Source organism: Neomonachus schauinslandi, chromosome 6, assembly GCF_002201575.2.
Source record: "Neomonachus schauinslandi chromosome 6, ASM220157v2, whole genome shotgun sequence".
Taxonomy (NCBI): domain Eukaryota; kingdom Metazoa; phylum Chordata; class Mammalia; order Carnivora; family Phocidae; genus Neomonachus; species Neomonachus schauinslandi.
This window is the reverse complement of record NC_058408.1, coordinates 116,039,917-116,060,518: the sequence shown is the minus strand read 5'-3', so window position 1 is coordinate 116,060,518 and position 20,602 is coordinate 116,039,917. Positions and strand designations below refer to the sequence as shown.

General features: G+C 44.7%; 1 pseudogene; it reads left to right on the top strand.

Moving 5' to 3' along the window:
* Positions 1-2,684: 2,684 nt before the first annotated feature.
* LOC110589445 lies at positions 2,685-10,464 on the top strand (annotated as a pseudogene).
* The last annotated feature ends 10,138 nt before the right edge of the window (positions 10,465-20,602 follow it).

Below are 20,602 nucleotides of genomic sequence, written 5' to 3'. Positions count from 1 at the left end.
GTGGGGGTGATTATTCCTCAAAGACTGTGTGTGTGTGTGTACACACGTGCGCACACACCCACTATATAGATATAATTTTTTGACTCATTTTTTTCCACTTAATAGTAGATTTTGACCATCCTTCCCATTGCAAAGATACAGACCTAGCTCATCCTGCCTCAACTTCTAGGATAATTAGGAGTTCACTGCATGGCTGTGTCATTGGGTTAGTATTTCCTGGTTTATGGTACAGATGGGAGTCAGTGGAGGTTCCCTGTGCCCCTGGTCACTCAGGCTCAGAGCCTGCAGGCACACCTTCCTTCTCCTCCACTCCCGGGCTGAGCAAAGGGAAGCTGAGCAGGTCATTAGCGGGGTCCCCAAGGTCCTTCCTTCCAACCCTGCTTTCTGCATGGCCCCCAGCACTCCCAGCCCTGATACTCTAAACTGGGTGGTCCTTCCCCCCCAGTGCTGAATCCTGGAAATCTGGAAATTACTGGTTCCAATGCCATCAGCTTCCTATCACTCCAAACTTCCTTTGTATCTCGGGACTATTCATGGCACCATTTTCAGTCCTCCAATCCATTTGCAGACTTTTCTCAATTTCTTATTTCAAAGGTCAACATATGGATCTAACTCACCATTGTGAAACCAGAAAATATGCATCCTTAAAGCAAGACAGGAAGACGGAAGCGCTTATTCAAAGATTCATACCCTCAGGGCGCCTGGGTGGCTCAGTCAGGTGAGCGACAGACTCTTGATTGCGGCTCAAGTCATGATGTCAGAGCTCAGCGTGGGGTCTGCTTGAGATTCTCTCTCTCTCTCAAAATAAATAAATAAAATCTTTAAAAAAGAAAAAAAGACTCACACTCATGACAGACCATAATATAACTAGAGAATCATAAGGACTGGGGTAGCAGAAAGAGCAGAGGGTAGAAGTGGGAACATTCTTACAACAAGTATTTTCAGAGTGCCTTCTGGGCACCACGGTTCCGCCAAGTGGCAGGGGACGAAGGGAGAGGGACAACCAGATGCCAGAAGGTGCAAGAGTTTGCATGGCCCATTTCTTCTGTGGTGTTAGGGTCTCCTGGAGAACCGTCTATGAGTGGCCCTAGTCACACGACAATCAGTGTCCCTGACCCGAGCTTGCCGTGCCGTGGGCAGCAGGTGCCATGCTAGTCCACCTTTAAGGGGCAGGAAGAGTAGCCACAGAGGGGAAGCACCTGGCCAGAAGAAAAAGCCCTGACAAGCACAAAATTCCAGTAAGACCCAATTTTTAAATAAAGTTATCAGATCAGAAATCCAAACAGTGAGCACTTAAGAACAGGGAGGTGCATAAAATAAGAAAGTGCTATACTCGGCACTTTTTCGGATGGGTGAGAGTTATGACCATTGTGCTTTTAGTGCCTGGGAAGGGTTATAAATAGCCATGGAGAAGGGATTTTCCCATATGCTCTTTCAAATATGCACACACACACACCCACCCACATTTTAACACCGTGTTGTATTTTTCAGATGGTTTCAAATTTAAAACAAATGAATGACTCAGATGGAGATAATTGAATGTGCCAAGTTTTAACCCGCAATGAGTTACACCAAAGGAGCTAAAAGCATGAATGTGTGAAGCAGTCTCTGGACACAAACCAGGACTCTGACCCTTGGAGAAGAGAGGGTTCCCGTGGAGAAGGCTTGTTTCACTAATTGCACAGAGCACCTGGCCACAGGATTATGAATACTGACCTTTCCTGGTATGCCCAGATGGATCCTTCCATGGGCAGTGCCGAGTGCCCAGCAGTGGAGAGAAAGGGCTCTGGAAAGTCAGCAGAGCATTCTTTTCTTTCGGTCTAAACCACAGACAAGGAAAATCAGAATTTTCTCTCTGGACTCAGGGCCCCCCATCTTCTTTTCCAGTAAAAAAAAAAAAATATCAAACTGAGAGGTATTTCAGGATTCTACAGTCATGATGTCTTGACTGCCTACAAATGATTAATTCTTGTCCTGGCAGTGATCAAAGGAAATCTGTTTCTAAACAATGCTGCCACATGAACAGAATCAAGAAGAAAGATCTGGAAAAGGTGTTCTCCTACCCAGGGGCTGCAACACATGCTCAGAGGGCATTTGCATCAGGATGAACAATAGAAATATGCATTTCTCCATCCATTTGTTTATTTCTTCTTCATTCAATAGCTATTTACTGAGCGTGTTGGGCACTAAGGGCTAGGGAAGGGACAAAAATGAATGCATTTCACAAATATACGTTGAACACTTACAATGTGCCTGGCTCTGTATCAGGGGCTGGGGATCAGTGATGAGTAAGACCAGCCAGCTCCCTTACCTTATGGAGCCTGCCTTTTGCTGGGGAAAGACAGACAATGGGCAAACAAACACATAACTAAGCAAGATAATGACCAGAAAGGAAGTAATGACCAAGAAGGGCAAAGAGGTAGACATTTGGGAGAGGCCAATTTGAAAAGAATGGTATTGCCACTAAAACTTGAAGGTTAACAAGGCAGTAGTTACATAAAGAGCCAGGATGAGCATTTCAGCCTAGGGAACAGTGGAAAGTGGGAAAGGTCACGGTGTGTTCGCAGCACTGAAGGGACCCACATACTGATCTTCCATGTTATTCAGATACCAGATTCAGCAGCAGTAGAATAATTTATGGCACGAGGGGCATCGAAAAATGAATATAACTTTTCCAGGAGAAGATGGAGGCGTCCATGCCCTTCCTGGCAGATGAGGGTACAGATCCAGTGGTGGTAATGTTCCAAGGCCCCAGGGTCCATTCCTCTGGGGTTGATAAGGTTAGGACACGAAGGAATGAAAAGCACTGCTGTGTTGCAATAGTTAGAATGGATTCGACAAGCAAGGGACTTCCTACAATGGAGAACAACTGTTGCATTACCTTGCAGCAAATGAAGAAAGTGCTAGAATTTATTCAATTACCAAAACATAGCCCCATTTATGGTGACATTTAGAATTCTAGTTCTACTGAGTTTTACGCTATTTATGGTTCTATGCCTGCCAAAGGAATGATTTTCAACTTGAAATGTGATCCTGTATATGACCATGGAGCTGGTGTTCTAATGTCTAACTTATTTAGTCCTCATGGCCATATATTAAGGCTAGCTGGGTTTAAAAATCTGGCGAACAAATGCAATCATGGAATGTTAAAAAATACAAACCTATTTCTAAACCAGCAGCCTCTGATCCTACATATTTTGCTTGGTGCCCAGATGGGGAGCACATTTTAACTGCCATGCATGCTCCCAGGTTGGGTACAAGCTTTGGCATTAATAATGGGTACAAACTTTGGCATTATTCCAGCCCTATCCTGGCAGCCATTTTTTGGATAAGCTATTTCCAGCAAAAACATATCTTACTAAGCAATTAAAAGCGAAGTACCCAACGAAGAATCTAAATTTGCAGTGGTTGGTAGACTCTCAGCTTAAGAAATAAACCAATCACCAATTCCAAGCTCTCAGAGAAGACACCACTGCTGAATTAGAAATCACAACCAGGAAATGATAAGCCATTATCAAAAGCAGCTCTTAAAAATCAAAGGCAAGGGCGCCTGGGTGGCTCAGTTGGTTAAGCGACTGCCTTCGGCTCAGGTCATGAGCCTGGAGTCCCGGGATCGAGTCCCGCATCGGGCTCCCTGCTCGGCAGGGAGTCTGCTTCTCCCTCTCCCACTCCCCATTTGTGTTCCCTGTCTCGCTGTGTCTTTCTCTGTCAAATAAATAAATAAAATCTTTAAAAAAAAAAATCAAAGGCAATATGAGGCTAAGAAAGCTCCAAAGCAGGAAGCAAGAAATAACAAGAACCAAGATTTGGCACCTACTCTGCCCCACGGAGCACACCCCGAAATACTGTCTCTGTTCACATCTGGAGACCCTGAGACAGATGAAAAACTCAAGACTCAAAGACCTGAAAGCAGTTGAACCTTGAAAGAACAATCAGCAACAGAAACACAGAAAAACTCTAAGTCGGAGAAATTTTAAGAGATATCATTCTTCTCCAGGAGCAGGAAGATCTGAAATTGGTTACTTTAAAGATTGACAGAGAGCAAGTTGTTAGCATAAATCAGTGGAAATACATCTTCTATCTAAAACTCCGCAGAACACCTGAATTTCACCTGCCCAACACGTACCTACATTGTTTACTGCTCATCTATAACTCAACCATATATTCCATTGGAATATATGTGAAATTAGTTAATAATGTCCATTAAATTGGCTTTTCCTACATTTCAATACATGTAGAAAAGAGATGCAAATTTCATAGCTAAGCTCAAGGGACTGCAAGTCAAACATCATTGTTATTCAGTGTAATTTACCATAAAAATGAATAAAGACATTTTAAATTTAAAAAAAAATGCAACCCATTAGATTGGATAAAAGAAGTCAGTGCAAAACAAGCAAGGTATACAAAAGTTCATTTCTGGGAGCGCCTGGGTGGCTCAGTCAGTTAAGCATCTGACTCTTGATTTCAGCTGTGGTCATGATCTCAGGGTCCTGAGATAGAGCCCTGAGTTGGGCTCTGCTGCTGAGCCTACATAGGATTCTCTTTCTCCCTCTCCCTGTGCCCCTCCCCCTCTCACACACATCCTTGCACTCTCTCTCTCTCTCTCTTAAAAAAAAAAAAAGTTCATTTCCATAACTTTAGAATGAATGTTAATTTCTTTCTCTTGAACTTGTATTCACTTACTAATTTGTTCAGGAGAAACTCAATACAGTAATTTTCTGAAAAACTGAATTGCTTTATAGTCCACTTCCTCCTGGAGCGTTTAAAGTCCCCATTATTGTATTTTTAAACCAAGACTCTATCCAATGAGGATCCCCAAAAGAGTCTGAACATGTGCCTGCGTGTCATTTCTCATCACAAAAAGGAATTTAAGCAGTCTCTTTGGTAGCCTGGAATGGTCAGAGATGAAGTTGGACACGGAATTCTGGTGTGCTGAGCCTCTCATTTATTTCTGTATGTGTATTTCTTGCCTCCCACAAGCTAAGCTTTGTCTAAACATAGTCAAGATAAATTTAAAAATCTCATGTGGAGTCTGTCGTGAAGGACATTGATAATATATGTGAAAGTTTCTAACAGGTAACTGAATTAAAAAAAAAAAAAGCCATCTAATTAAAGCAGTAGAGCACAGAGAAGAGAAGCTCTGTAGCAAGAACAGGATCCAGAGAAACTGCTTTGAGAAACCAGAGGGCTGTAGCCCCATTCAGCTCCCTGCCTGTGATACCACTTGCATAGGAAGACTGGGAAGTCACATTTCCGCTAGCTGGCCCTGGATCCCTGTCTAGACCCAGCTGCCTGGCAGAAGCAGGTCTCCGTGAAGCCTCCAGCAGGGCCGGAGGATGGCTGAAGTTTGTGAGGAGGGCACCATCCACCCAGAAAGTGGTAGGTCTCCTGTGACTTTTCTCTGTTCTCAAGGTTTTATCTTGAATACAAACTTGAGTTGTTTGAGTTGTTGCAGGACACAGAATTTCTCTTTTAAACTTTACGTAGCTGATCCTAGGTGCAACCACGATCCATGCTCTCCTTCCTTCTGGAGAACTCTGCTACTTCCCCCTGTGGGCAGCAGGATGCCATCTCAAACACGGAAGGCATGCTGTAACGTGGGGAGCGTGTTCCTGCTGCCGTGCTCTTCAACGCTGCGTCCATGGTCACCAGAGACAAGGCAACTAGGTATGTGGGTGCCACAGGACCCTTTCACACTGAGGTCGTTGGGAGGTGAATGGTTCCTTAGAACAATAGCTGCTTGGAGCGATGGGAATCTCTTCCCAATGGAAAAAGTGAAACTCATGGAGGAAATAAAGGCTCTAAAGGCAACATTTCTTGCCATTTCTCAAGAAGGGATACTAGAAATAAAGGGTTTCGTTTTCTTCCTGTATATTTTTTCTCAGAATAACCCACTGAGCCAGCAATGGCGGTGGTTTCTCTGCCCAGAGTTTCTGATGAGGTGAACCACGCTCCACGTGGAAAGCAAGGGGTGTCTTCTGCGTGAAGATAAACAGGCCTCCTGTGAGTCTTAGGGAAAGTCGGAATTCTTCCTTACACTGCTGTAGTTCTGTGACCCACATCCTTTCCCTAATTCCTTGGCCAGAGAAAATGCGGGAAAAGCTTTCACTTCCCTCAGTTCCTGGAAAACCATTTGAAGTCTGGTTCCTGCAACCAGGTCCTTTCTCTGGGAGAACCCGATGAAGAGTGTCCCAAGACATTTGTTCTCAGGTCTGACTCAGAGGTAAAAGAAAGGTCCAGGAATGTAGGGAGAGTAAGAACCTCAAAATCAAGCCAAACATCGTGGGTTCCCCTTGTGCTTGGGTGGGGGAGGGGAGAAAAGACGAGGCTGTTTCCGCCTTTGCTTCTGCTCCACGCCGGGTAAGAAACCATGCCATCACCCGTCCTGCCTGACTCCTCAGGTTTCCCGGGACACTGGTGAGGGTATGGGGACCCAGGTAGCATATCTGTCACTCATCCTTCTTGGAATCAGCACCCTGGAATCACAGGCCTCCTTGGAATCTGCTTTCTACCCATTCTGTAATTAGAAGCTATCCTTTTGTTCACATCAACATACAGTTTACAAAGTCTCTTCGCATTGTTCACCCACGTCAATTTACTGAGAGACAACCTGGAGAGAACACAGTATGAGACTCTGCAGACCTAGCAGTGAACAGTCGGGGGTGGCTCCCGTCTGTCCTTGGGGAGCTTGCAGCCTGGTAGGGAGACAGGCATGGAAAAATGTTCCTAAGCCAACGACAGCGAAGTAGCCATATATTGTAAAGTTTGTTGTGAAGAAAACAGAACCTGAGACACAACATATATTAATTATTATATTAAATGCAAATGGACACAATTCCCAAATCAAGAGGCAGGAGGGGAAATGGGAGCGAGGGCATTAAGCCCCGAAAACCGGGTCTCCTTTGGAGGTGACGACAACAGGCATGGAAGAGCTTATTACATTGGAGAGTTTCACCTCAGGTTGGTGGGGTGGCCCATTGACAATGACATCAGTGACCCTCACGTGTCAGGATGTGTAGGTCTTCTTTGCTGAGTGGTTCAGTTATTCCAGGGAAAGATCCTACAGTCTCCCACCTTGGCAGTGGGAGTCTGGGGATAGCTCTAAATCAGTTGTTAGCACCTCCCTTGATTCTCCTTTTGTCATCCAATTTACTTATGTGTCTGATGTCTCCAAATATATAGCCTCCCTTTCCCAGTTTCCTCAGCAAAAGAAATCTCCAGTCTCCCTGTGTGGCTGACAGAGGTGGCACCAAGTGCAAAATGAAAATGTGAGTGCCCTTGTTCAAAAAGCTGGGGAAAATGCTGTTGCTGCTAAAAGTTCTAACATATAAAGCTTTTCTTTTCTTCCATGATCTGAACTATTCTGAGATCATGTATGGATAATGGATTTGCATTTTTATTATCATTAGTTACTTCAAAAATCAAGACAAATGTAGTATTAATATTTAATACTCCTGTATTTCTTTGGCTAGGCGCTACTCTCCATATCCCAAGTCTTCTTCCATTTAATTATCAATATTTTCATTTATTTTGCTGGAATAGATTCTCCAGAAATTTGATAGAGCTTCTGTTTGATAAACTTTCTGAGTCCTTAAAGAGCTTTAGAAAAAAACTCTTTTCACCTTTGTGTTTAATTTTTTTCTTGGAATAGAATTCTAATTCAAAATCACACACCAACAACTTTGAAAATATTGGTCTATTGCTTTCAGAAATCCTCTCCTGCTTTTGAGAAATCGGATTCCAATCTGGTGTTCATTTCTTTATATAGAAACTATCTTCTCTTTTATTTAGCTTTGTTTGCCTTTAAGACACTTTTGTCAGCGCTGGTTTTCTGAAATGTCACCACAGTGCATGTATATGTCATATCTGTTAAATGTGTCCCATGCAACACACAGGGGGTATTTCAATTTGAGGACTCATGTCTTCCTTTCCAAAAATGTTGTCTTCTGTTATTTATCTCCTCCCTTCAAGCCTCTGTTTCGTTTTTCTTTCCTTTTGCAACCTCAGTTAGATAGGATTTGGAACTCTTTGGTAAACCTATTGTGTCTTAATGCTCCATTAATATGTTCTGTTTCTTTGTCTTTCTGGGGCTACATTTTGGAAGAATGCTTTGTTGCTCTCCTCCAGCTTACAAAATCAGATTTTAGTTTTGTTGATTCTGCTCTTTAACACCTATTTTTAATTTCATTGTTCTTACTTTTTTCTCCAGATTTCTTAAGATTTTTGTTTTAATTTATATTTAAAATACTCTCATCCATTTCTGCAACATTATTTCATACGTTAACATTAATTATACTGATCCTAAAGAATTTCCTGATGCTCTAAACTTTACTTCCATCTTCTTCATGTAATTTGTAATTTCAATGTAATTTTGATGTAATTTGATGTCCTTCCAATGATGCAGATTTTCCCCCAATGTTTGTGGATCCTTGGTTGTGTGGCCTTGGCTGTGTAGCCAACTTTGTGTTCATTTCCTTGACTGTGGAGTAGATGGACATATATTTCTGCTGAGTAAAATTTGCTCTGTGTGGGGGTGTGTGTATGTGTGTGTGTGTTTGCACTGTTATGCTTCTACTTACATGTGTTGAATGAATGGAATCAGTCTCCCCAGGTAGGCAATCCATCCTGGTATGTATTTGGGTATTTTTGGTGGTCGGACTAACCAGAAATGTCAATACTAACTCTGACTTTGAGTAAATTATTTGGCTTCTCTGAGCTTCAACTTTCTAATCAGTAAAATGAGCACAGCATGAGAACAAGGCAAGGATTAAATGTGACCTTACAAATTTGGACACTAAAGCCTGACTCATAGAAAATAATAATACAGATGTTAACTGCTGTTTGGGTTGGTTCATATCAGAACCCAGAGGTGGAGAAATTGACACCTGAAGGAAATTGACACTTATGGTAAAATTGGTGATGTGATGGGTGATATATTTTGATCCAGGAAATTTCCCAGTGCCTTGCTCACTGTCCCCTCACAGAAATCTGCCACTGTCCCTACATCCTCTATCCTGAAAGGTCGCATGGGAGGAGTTCTGAGGAACACCACGCATCCCTGCAGTATGGAGTTGAGCACATGAGGCCAGGCCTGGGCAGGAGGAGAACCCTATAACTGTTGGGTATTTGCAGCTTTCTACTGTGGGTGGGAACCCACAGCGCCCTTCAGGGTTTCCATTCTCTAGGCCCATCTGTTTTGTGTTTTTTATTTTGATTTCCACTAATAGCTCTTGAGGATAGCTGAGCGTCTTCTTTCCGCCCAAGAACTGAGCAAAGCAAACTGTAGCCAAAACCAGCAGCTGTTCATTTGCTTAATAGAGAAAATATCTCCCAGAGCTGCCGAGGATGCATGATAGAAGGGGATCGAAGAAACTTGAGGCTCTTTTCTCAAGACATAAAGCAAATTTTAGCACAAAAAAATATTCACATCACTCACTTCCACCCCCAGATTCCGCATGGGAGACCCCTGACTCATTTTTGAGAGGTGCTGCCCAGCCATTTGCGGTGGACTAAGTTGGTCCATAAATACATTTCAAGTTGTATCTGCTTGTCTGTGCTCTTTCTACATGGCCTAAAATCTCCTTGGAGCTAGAGTCTCAGGATTTCCTGATAGCTGGAGAAACCCTGCACCCAGCCAGGAGAATGTCCCTTTCCAGGCTAACCAACATCCCTGCCTCTCAGGTCTGCACTCAGATGAGCACAGATTTGGTGCCAGTCTGTGGACAGTGGCTTTACCCAGGCATGGAGAAGGGAGGAGGTGACCTTGGATGTCAGTTAATGCCACCTGATAGCAGCCATCTCTTTAGCTACAATCCGGGTGGACGAGAAACTGGGACAGGCAAGTCATTCCCTGTCCATTCCTCACAGTCCAGTCCTGTTTTCTCCCTTGTTTGTAGTGCCCCCCACAAGATTTAGATAAGCCAAACTGTGCCCCCTCATCCTCCCCTCCCCCTTGGACTTCTCCCTCCAGCTGAGCCTCCAAGAGGCCGACTGACTGCTGGGGGTAGCAGACTTCCCTCTCTCCCAGCACTGGAAAGAGAGGAAGAGTCCAGCTGAGACCTCTTCTTCTTAAGTGCTTCCAGCCTCGCCTGTCGGGACGGAGCAGGTCTGCAAACTGGGGTGAATACGGGTCAGAAGGGAAAAGACAGCTTCCATAAACATCAACAAAACCTCCTGGAGCTGGGGCCAGAGCTGGTGCATTGTTGCCTCTAGATCAGCTTTTACCTAAGACTAGCCTTGCAGCGAGTCAGGAATAGATCCTGAATCAAGGATGAGGAGGGAGCATCAGGACTGAGTCTCACACCAGGCTGGGCCAGCCTGACTTATGACTGCCTCTGCTGGGTTCTCCTTGCCAAGGGCCCAATGCTGTGTGACCTCCTCCTGTGCCCTCAGCCCCATTCCCTGGAATTAGGCCTTCTCCAACTCTTGCCCCTCTTCGAGAAGGATGTTCCTGATGATGGCTAGGGTTTTGCATGGTGCCAGTGACTACTTTGGGATGGCAACTGTACACTTTCTCTTTGTTCCTTCTGTCTAGGCATCCCCCCACCTGCCCACACCTAGACAGTTTTGACAATTACTTAGACTGGACCTGAGTTTCCACTTGATATCAGGAGGCATAGAGCAGAGGAAAGAACTATAGAGTCAGGGTTTGACTTGTCAAAGTCCTGGCTCTACACTTACTATCTATGTGACCTTGGGCAGGTCATTAACCTCATAGAGCCCTACCTGCCTCAGCAGCAAATGGCAGAACAGAAACTCTCATGGTGGTTTCCATGTAAAAAGAGTTCTATGCTGACTAGCTCTGTTGGCCCTCCGAGCCCTTCTCTGACAGGTTGGAGGAAAGAATCCCCCTTCACCTCTCCCTGTCATTTTCCCAATATCCTGATATCCCAGCCAGCTGCCTGTTCTGGCCTGGCCTTCTGCTCCTCTGCTCTCAGCAAACCACCCTGCAGTGTTGGGACAACTCCCTTTATCTACAGAGCCCTCCTAACCCCATCTCAGCAGGATCGAATGTGTCCAGCTTCTGCTTCTCTCCCAGCTGAATAGGATCGCAGTAGAAATCCTTGCCCAGTCTTGGGCCTCTTTGGACCACCTTCACTGCACTATCTGCTCAATGCTGGGGCAGCCCTAGCCATTGGATCCCCAGGGGCAGAGGCCAGGGCACACAACCCGCTTCTCAGGAGCACTTGTATGTATGTTTCATACCCAGTTGTTTGCTGGATTGAATATAGTTAGGAGGCATCCAATGAAGTCAACATTGGACTGGGGGTCAGGAGAGCCTCAGCTTCACACTCTAACTTCACACAAGTTACCCAAACACCAGCATAAAAACACCCTCAAAACTGTTCTCTCATTGTGTCTTCTACCTTAGAGAAGGTAGAAGGCACCAACTTCCACTCATTGCCAAAGCCGGAAGCCTAGGCTTTACCTTTGACCACTGCCTCTCCTCAACTTCTCCATCCAGCCAATCTCTCCATCCAACCAATCTCTATATCCAGCCACTCTCTACCTCCTATTGGTCCTGCCTCCTCCAAATCTTGGGTTTGTTCACCTGTCTTTACACCCACTGTTCCATCTTGGTTCAGGCCAACATCATCTCTTGTAGTCTTTTTAAAAACAAATATGGTCACTACACTCCAATACAGAACATCTTTCAATGCCTTGCCATGGCTCTGTGGTCAAAAATAAGCCCTTAATACAACTTCCAAGCCTTTGCATATTTAGCCACCCCCTGCCTCTGCAGCCCCACTTCACGTGTCATATGCAGACTCCAGAATGCACTTCCGCTCAGTGCTCAGAGCAGATGTCTTGTGCCATCTTGTGCCACTGCTTATACGATCTCACACCACGACGTCCTTCTCACAGCCTAGTAACTCCTACCCATCCCATGGGCCTCGACTCCAGTATCATCCCTTCCAGGAATCCTTTCCCACATCTTCCCAATTTGGTTTAGGTGACTGCCCTCCCCACCCAAATGCTCCTTCCTTCATTACTCCTTATAATAATTGGCACCCTGCATGGAAACTGCTGGCTTTCTCATGTGTGTTCAACACTAGCCTGAGAGCCTTCAGATGGCAGGGATGTTGTCTCTCCTTTTCATGTGGTGTCCCCTCATCCCTAGCACAGAGCTAGGGATGGGCACAGCACAGAGCAAGCAGATACTCAGTATTTCTCTAATGGATACATTCTCCTTCTCTAGAATTAAATTTGCCAAAGGGGTAGTTAAGACCATTACAGATTAAAGTAGACCGAGAAGATACGACATCTGCATCCGACGTATGAAGGTGGTTTGGAACCTGGACCAGAAAAGGGGTATTTGTGGGACAACTGGTGAAATCTGCATAAGGCCTATAGATTAGATTAGTGTCACATCAAGTTAATCTCCTGATTTTGATCATTGTACTCATGTTACATAAGATACTAACATCTGAGAAATTTGGGTATACAGGATTCTTTGTAGGCTTTCTGTGCCATTCTTTGTTAAGTACAAAATTACATTAAAATAGAAGTTTTAAAATGTAAGCAAAACAAAGGTGTAGGTTAACTGGAAAGACCCTTGGAACTTAATTTTCTTAGTAAATTCAACACCAGTTTTCCTTTCCTTCTGCTTTTCTCTATTCAATAACAGGTAGAATCTGCAGGTTAAGGCACGGGGAAGGATTCTTATTCCTGCATGTCTGCATGGAAAGGCTGTGAGTACTTAAGATGATGTGGTGTGAGTGTCAGCCTCCAAAGCCCTGCTCGGTGCCATCAAACTAGTCTGCCAGTTGACAGATGAGCTACCCATCAATGAAAGTGGGCAAGTGCCAACTCAAGCCCACTGGACAGGGGGCAGGGCAAATGACTCCCCCAGACTCAGCTAAACATTGGAGCTTGCTTCCCATGGAGCCATCTTAGCTTTTAACCTTCTGAGAAGACGGCACCTGAAACATTCATGGGAATGGATTTCACAAACAGGGAAGAACACCAGGAGAGAGAAAGCCCCACGCAGCATGTCTACAGCCCAACCCCAACCCAGAGCTCCAGCCCCTGCCTTTCATCCTCTGGCCAACGTGGGTCACCCTCGGCCTTGTCTTTAAGGTACAGATGGGACTGTCTGACTTGGGGTTGGAGCCTTCCTTTCAGATGTTAGGAGTGCGGGAGGGGTGGCAGGTGAAACTTCAGGCTCAAGACTTAAAGCTGAGAAAACATCCCCTGCAGCCCTCGGTCAGGCCCGGCGCCCTCCTCGAGCACAGCGAGGTCCTGCTGCTCTCCTCCATGCCTCGTGAGCCCCAGGAAAGACGCTATTGCCATTGCTTCAGCAGCCACAGAAGCACTCAGGCTCAGAGGCAAGAGACCCAGGGCTCACCCACCCAGGCCTCAGAGAAGGGGTACCAGCCTTGGCTTGGGCATTCCAGGTGACATGGTGACTGCTTGCCCCTGCGGCTGCCCCGAGGTGGTTAACATAGAATGAAATGCAATCTGTCCCCTGCAACTTCCACATCCAGATCAAAGTTCTACCCTATGGTGATTACACAGAATCGGTTTGTTTTCTCTGCTACACTGTACTTCTTTAAACATCCGGAGACGGCAATCTTTTTCCGTCCGAGTCTTCTTTTTTTTTTCCATAAGCAGCTCTTTGGGATTAGACAGTTCTTCCACTCGCCTCCATACAGCATGGTTTCTAGATTCCTCAAGATGTTAATCACTATCTCCTATATCCACTTTCAAGGTTCTTTCTATGATGCAATGACAGTTAAAATGGGAAGTTCTGTAGCCCACCCAGAGGCCAGTGGAACTGGCTCCTCTGATCCACGTTCCGTCCCACCATTAACGGAGGCCAAGATGGCCTTTTCAGCAATGGGTGGTGATGTTGGCTCCCACTGAAGTTACCAGCCACCCAAACTCCAAGACATTCACTGATACTTGCACCATTGACTTCTGGATGAAAAATATCATGTTAATCACTGTTCATTTCATTTCTGCAGTTAAGGCCAATTTCATGCCTGCTGCTGGGCTTCCCCAAGGCCCTGGAAGGCCCTCCTAAAGAAAAGTGCCAGGGTGGGTCCAGGCACGTTGCCTGAGATGGGAGAACACACGAGAAGGCAAAGCATCAGCATGGCCCCGCTCAGCAGATGGCCCCGCTCAGCATGGCCCCGCTCAGCATGGCCCCCTCACGTTTTCCTAGTGAAGTGGAGCAGAGGAGACCCCGATGCATTGGAACATGGAGATGAGGCAACAGGAAGCCAATGTGTTCCAGAGACATGTGAATGGCTGTGAGGGATTCTGGAGGTGAATGAGGGGCAGCACTGGATGTGTGGCCCTTCGGAAGCCACACGGGAGCCCGCAGAACTGTGCGCGCGGAAGAGGGGCCTTGGTGACTCAGACATCCTTCCCCACCCTCATCCAAGTAGCGAAGACAAAAGCATCACTCGGGCTTGGCCACTTCTCAAAGAAAGAAAGAGAAAGAGATTGAATGCACATCTCACAAAGGATCTGATTTACTGCTCCTGAAAGAAACACAAAACCTTTGTCATCTTGATAATATCCAGACTCCCAGAGGGGCATCAATTCACTTTCACAGAAAATAATAACATCTTCTCCGCTCTGGAACAGCAAGCCACAGTCTGAGGGAAGAAACTCCACTTAGCAAAGCGGCACCAAGAAACGTCCGCCTGCAAAGACAGAGAATGCATTAAATGGATCCCTTACAAACACATCTCCACCAGGGAGAGTGCTGCTGCGGTGAGCTGTCAAAAAGAAAGCCCATGTGTTGGATTTTCTTTCATCACATAAAAGAAGTCAGTGAAATGGAGCACTAGGATTTTACTAGCAAATGCACCAGCAGCAATGAACACAAGGTAACCTCGACCTCTCACAGGATTCTGCAAATTTCAAAGTGTCTGTGCCAATGAGTTGGGTCAGCTATGGCCAAGTTGTTCCATAGTTAAACCATCCACGGGTTGGATCATGGCTAGTCTAAGGTTCACTGAAGACAGCTTCTGGGGGTAACAGCAATGGGGAGGCTTCGTGTACGGCCTGTGGTCCCGGGAAGTGTGTGCAGCCTCTCAACATGCACAGTCTCATCTCGTGATGGCCCAGAGGCAGGGTCTCTGGCCGATGGGCCCCATCACTTCCGGTTTGAGGTTGTGGCAATCTGTTGTTTCATTTAAATTGCCCATTTCCTCTCTTTTCCATTTTAGGTTTTGTTGTTTTCAGGAGTATTCAAAGCATCTTGAAACCATACATCTCAATGCTTTGAGATTAATTATTCTTTAACAGGAAATTTTGCAGGATACTTCATATAAAAAGATACATATTAATTAAAAATGGGCAGCCTAGGGCACCTGGGTGGCTCAGTCGACTAAGGGTCTGACTCTTGGTTTCAGCTCGGGTCATGATCTCAGGGTCATGAGATCGAGCTCCAGGTGTGGCTCTGTGCTCAGCGAGGAATCTTCTTGAGTTTCTCTCTCTCCCTCTCCCTCTGCCCCCCCCCCCCCACCCCCCCACCCCCCCCCCATTCATGCCCTCGCTCTCTCAAATAAATAAATCTTTAAAAATGGGTAGCCTGAATAAAAAGTAGAACTTTCAGGGGCCCCCATGTGGCTCAGTCAGTTAAGCATCCAGACTCTCAATTTTGATTCAGGTCATGATCTCAGGGTCATAGGAATGAGCCCTGCGCTGGGCTGGTGCTCAGCATGGAGTCTGCTTGGGAATCTCTGCCTTGCCCTCTGCACCCCCCCACCACTCTCACACTCTCTCTCTCTTAAAAAAAAAAAAGTAGAACTTTCAAACCAAACCATTCTGAGAAGAAAGAAAGAACCAGCTAAAATTTAAGAACTGTTACAAAATTTGAGCACAGAGTAAAACAACAATAGTAGCTGATGGAGGATTTACTCTGTGCCAGTTACTATCTAAACACTTCATAATATTAAATCATTTAATTTTTTTATAGTTCTGTGAGTTACGAATTTTTGAAAAGAGAAACTTCAGACCCAAAAAGAGAAAGTTGTATTCTCATGGCTACTCTTCCAGTAACTTTGAGAGATGGAATTTGAACTCAGAGCCCACACTCTTAACACCTTAACTGCTTCTCCCTTGATATACAGGCATACCGTGGAGATACTGCAGGTTTGGTTCCAGACCGCCACAATAAAGCCAGTCAAATGAATTTTTTGCTTGCCCAGTGCATATAAAAGTTATGTTTATACCACACTGTACTCTACTAAGTGTGCAATAGCATTATGTCTAAGAAACAATGTACATACCTTAATTAAAAAATACTTTATTGTTAAGAAATGCTAACTATCACCTGAGCTTTCAGTGAATCATAATCTTTTTGCTGGTGGAGGGCCTAGCCTTGATGTTGATGGCTGCTGACTGATCAAGGTAGTATTTGCTGCCAGTTGGGTGGCTGTGGCAATTTCTTAAAATAAGACAATAAAGTCTGCCACGTCAATTGATTCTTCCTTTCACATGAATGTGTAGGGCCATTGTAAAGTTATTGATTGGTCTAACTGCAGTATTGTTGTGTCTCAGGAAAGAGGGAGGCCTCAGGAGAGAGAGAGAGATGGGGGAAGAGCCAATTGGTGCAGCAGTCAGAACACAAACAACATTTATCAACTGTGTCCACCATCTTATGTCAATGTGGCTCATGGTACCCCAAAACAATTACAATAGTAACATCGAAGATCACTGATCACGGGTCACCATGACAAATATAATAATTAATTGGAAATATAATAATTATGAAAAAGTTTGAAATATTATGAGTGTTACAAATATGTGACACAGAGACAGGAAGTGAGCAAATGCTGTGGGAAAAATGGTGCCGATAAATTTGCTTTAGGGCAGGGTTGCCACAAACCTTCAATTTGTAAAAAATGAGGTATGCTTATAAGAAGTGAATGGAATTGAGGTTATGTAACAAAACCTATAAGGTATAACCAAAGAAGCACTCTGATGAACATTTATAGCCTTAAATGCATTTCCCTTTAAAAAAATCTGAGAATATTGAAACATTCAATTTCAGTAGATCTTCAAAGTAAAAAGCTGAGGAAGGAGTTTATGACAATAATACAAAAGTTAATGAACTGAGAATGAAATATAATAAGAAGATAATAAAATAATGAGTCCACTCTGAGCTGGAGGTCTTGCCTACCTGATGCCTCAGACAGTCTTCTCTGAGTGGAGTTCTCAGACCTCTCCCCCACATCGTGATGCCTGGGTGGCATTCGGTGACCTCACAACCTCAGAAGGCTCACTCCCTCCTTGCCCAGCTCTCCTTTAAAAGTTCTTTCTCTAAATGAGCCAAACTCTACAGCTGTTGTGCTTAGACAAGTGAGGAGAGAAAATAGAAGTGTGGCGGCAGAAGTTATCTCTCTCTCTCTCTCCTTGGTAAGACTATGCCATGGAGGTCTCTCTCTGCACCCACCGCAGGATGATCGGAGGGGAGGAGGCAGGTCCTGAGACTTCCCCAGGAATTTCTTCATGCCTTATCTCCTCCCCTGGCACAAGTCTGTGACAGCCATCCCCGGGCCAAGCCCCTAACACACCCCACCCCCTGCTGGCCCCTTCTGGAGGAAGTACCTGTGCTGAGCACTGAGTTCCAGGAGAGGATCCAGCCCCCTCCTCTGAGAGGAGAAGAAAGGAGATGTGCAGGAATGGACAAAGACCTAAGCCTGCATCTCCAGGAGACCAGGTCCTCAGGGGAAAGAGGAAACTGGCCAGACTTGGATCATTAGGAAGAAGGATAACAAAAAAACAAACAAAACCTTCCTCTATTGGAATATCCAGTTTTCCTTTTATGTGAATTAAAAAAAAAAAAAAAGAACAAGCTCAATAAATCCATCCTCTTCCAAAGGCAGCAAAACCATAAATATAAATGTTGACTGTTTTGTTTTAACTGCTGTGTAGCCAGTTTAAAACTGTATACATCACAGTATTCCAGATGCAAAAAGAATGACTGACCATCGTGTGCACCCTTTCGTTGATACCTGAAGCCTGAGTGGGAGAGGAGAAGAAGAAGGTCTGACCCAAGGTGATGCCACAGAGGTGAGCAGTAGGCACCAAATGCAGCCACTTCGAGCTGCTTGTGCAAACGTGGCACATCTCGTTTCCAGGAGGACTCGTGTCCTCCCACGCGTGTGCAGGGGCAGAGCCCACGGAGTTCACATGGAAGTCCTCTCCAGGGGCTGTGCTTTGCAAGAGCAATGGCCTCTGGCACCTCCCTCATTCTCCCTTAGGTCCACCAGCCTGACAGGACATGGCCTTCTGGCCAGGGGCCACCAGGGGTCGGGGAAGGCTGCCTAGGAAGTGCCCATCAGCACAACCAGGAAGCGGTCCGTTAGCACAAGAACAAGATAAGGCAAGTAGAAGCCCCAAGGGAGCCCCATCATGATGAGACAGTGTCAGCTCAGACTTGGGGGATCCTCTAGGCATGAGGAACAGAGGAGCATGATGCCCTCCCCTGCCAGCGCTCAGGCTCTCTCCGTGCTGCCCGGCCCAGGTGCCAACCCCCCTGTTGCCAAATGATTCTTTTACAGTGAAGCAAGTAGAACCTTCTAGGTGTAGTCAAATGAATTTCCAGTTCCATCACTGACCAGCCTGGGCAAGTCCAGCTTCCATTTTTCGTCTCATTTAGCAAATGAGATTATTACTAAATGCACCCTTATTTGATGGCAGGAGTTGCCGAACATACTGATGATAAAGCATGAAACAGTGTCCCTTTGCAATTGCAGTATATCTTACATGTATATAAAAAATATCTCCGCGAAATGGGTGAGTGTTAATATTGAAAAATTTTTTTAAAGATTTTATTTATTTATTTGACACAGGGAGAGAGACAGCTAGAGAGGGAACACAAGTAGGGGGAGTGGGAGAGGGAGAAGCAGGCTCCTGGCTGAGCAGGGAACCTGATGTGGGGCTCGATCCCAGGACCCTGGGATCATGACCTAAGCCGAAGGCAGAGTAACGACTTAGCCATCCAGGTGCCCCTAATATTGAAAATTCTAAATTATTGACAGTGGTTCTGAGAGGAAAGTCAGATGAAGAGGATGGATGAAAATCGGGTTGCCCCCCAGCTCCAGGGACATGGGCCTGCAGGGGCCCCTAGCCGTTGGGCTTCCTTAACCATCTCGATCTTCCAGCTCCTCAGAGCACATACACTGAGTCACCGCTCCCCTTCAAGAGAAGCAACTTTAGAGAATGGCAAGCAACAGTAGAAGCACATGGGGGAAACATGGATTCTGTAGGTGTCCCTGCAAGTGTGTGCCCTGTGGAGTATTCTGGGGGTAAATAGTAGCACTGGGGACATAGGTTAATTCTGTACCTTCCACTGTAAGGTGTGAAAATGTAGCTGTTAACACAGTTGTATGCAAGTTAAGACTGGATTCCATATGAATCACACACTGCTCAGAAGTTTTGAAATCTAAAACTCTAAAAGATAAGGTCTCAGGCCACTTTTATATTTTGAATGAAATTCTTAACCCCGCACCTGTTTACAGAGACTGCTGTTAATTCTACTTTCAGGTAACTTTTTAAATTGATTCCTATTTGTCTCTATCTCCGTGAATTTTTAGAATGGAGATCATAGCATTTTAAAATCGGGACAAGACGTTTCCTAAAGGATATGAAAAAATATTCTTCACCACTGGCTTGGTTGACCCAGTATCTCTGAGTACCGAAGATGTATGAATTCAGATATTGCCTGGATAGATGTAAATTTTAATTTTGTGTGCCTTTGTTTATATACACATTTACTGTGGTTTACAATGTTGTTTCTTTTCCTTAGCTTTCAACTAGTTCACACTACTTCATAGTGCTTTCCATCACATAAACTACTTGCAAATCATTAAAATAAGGTAATAGCTGTGATAATAGTGTTTCTTGCCTTCTGCAAAATGATTTGATCAGCCACCTTCAAAACCCAGTATTTTCACAAGCTCCATCATTAAAAGCAGTGTAATTCTAGTTGACACGATTTGAGAGGTTCAAGAGAAAGGTTTACAAGTTTTGAAACTGTATGATTGTGACTCAGTGTGGCCTTTCAGTCTTATTAGTCATGTGATCAAGGTTTGTAAGGCTTTATTGCTAAATAAATGTTGACCAGAGTACACTGAGAATAGCTAATATAAAGGGAACTCTCTCAAAGTATCCTGTGTTCATTTTACTTAGAGTACATTGTTCGGATCATTTTAAACCTGTGTAAAAGTTGGTGAAGCTTCAAAAAATCTCCAAGAAAGCACGAAAAAATAGAGATTAACAAATATAAATTCCTTAATGCAAAATTAATAGGGAATTAAAGGTTTTCTATAAATCTTTTTTATTTTTGCTATAAATATAAGAGTTCAGAAAACAGTGTATCTTCAACTAAGGTCTAAATTCTCAAAGCTACATGTTGATGCTTCTGATCATTTCCATCACTGTTCTTCTTTTGAAATGCAAATTAGTGCTTTTTAACAACAACAAAAGAGGGGAAAAAAAGAAAGAAAGAAAAAGAACCAGCTCCTGGAATATGGTTCTGTGCCTCTGCGTAAAGTGATTGAGATTTTGTTAGAACCATGTTTCCACTCCAGAACCCTGCAACCATCCCCGTCGTGTACCTCCACACCACACCTGGACA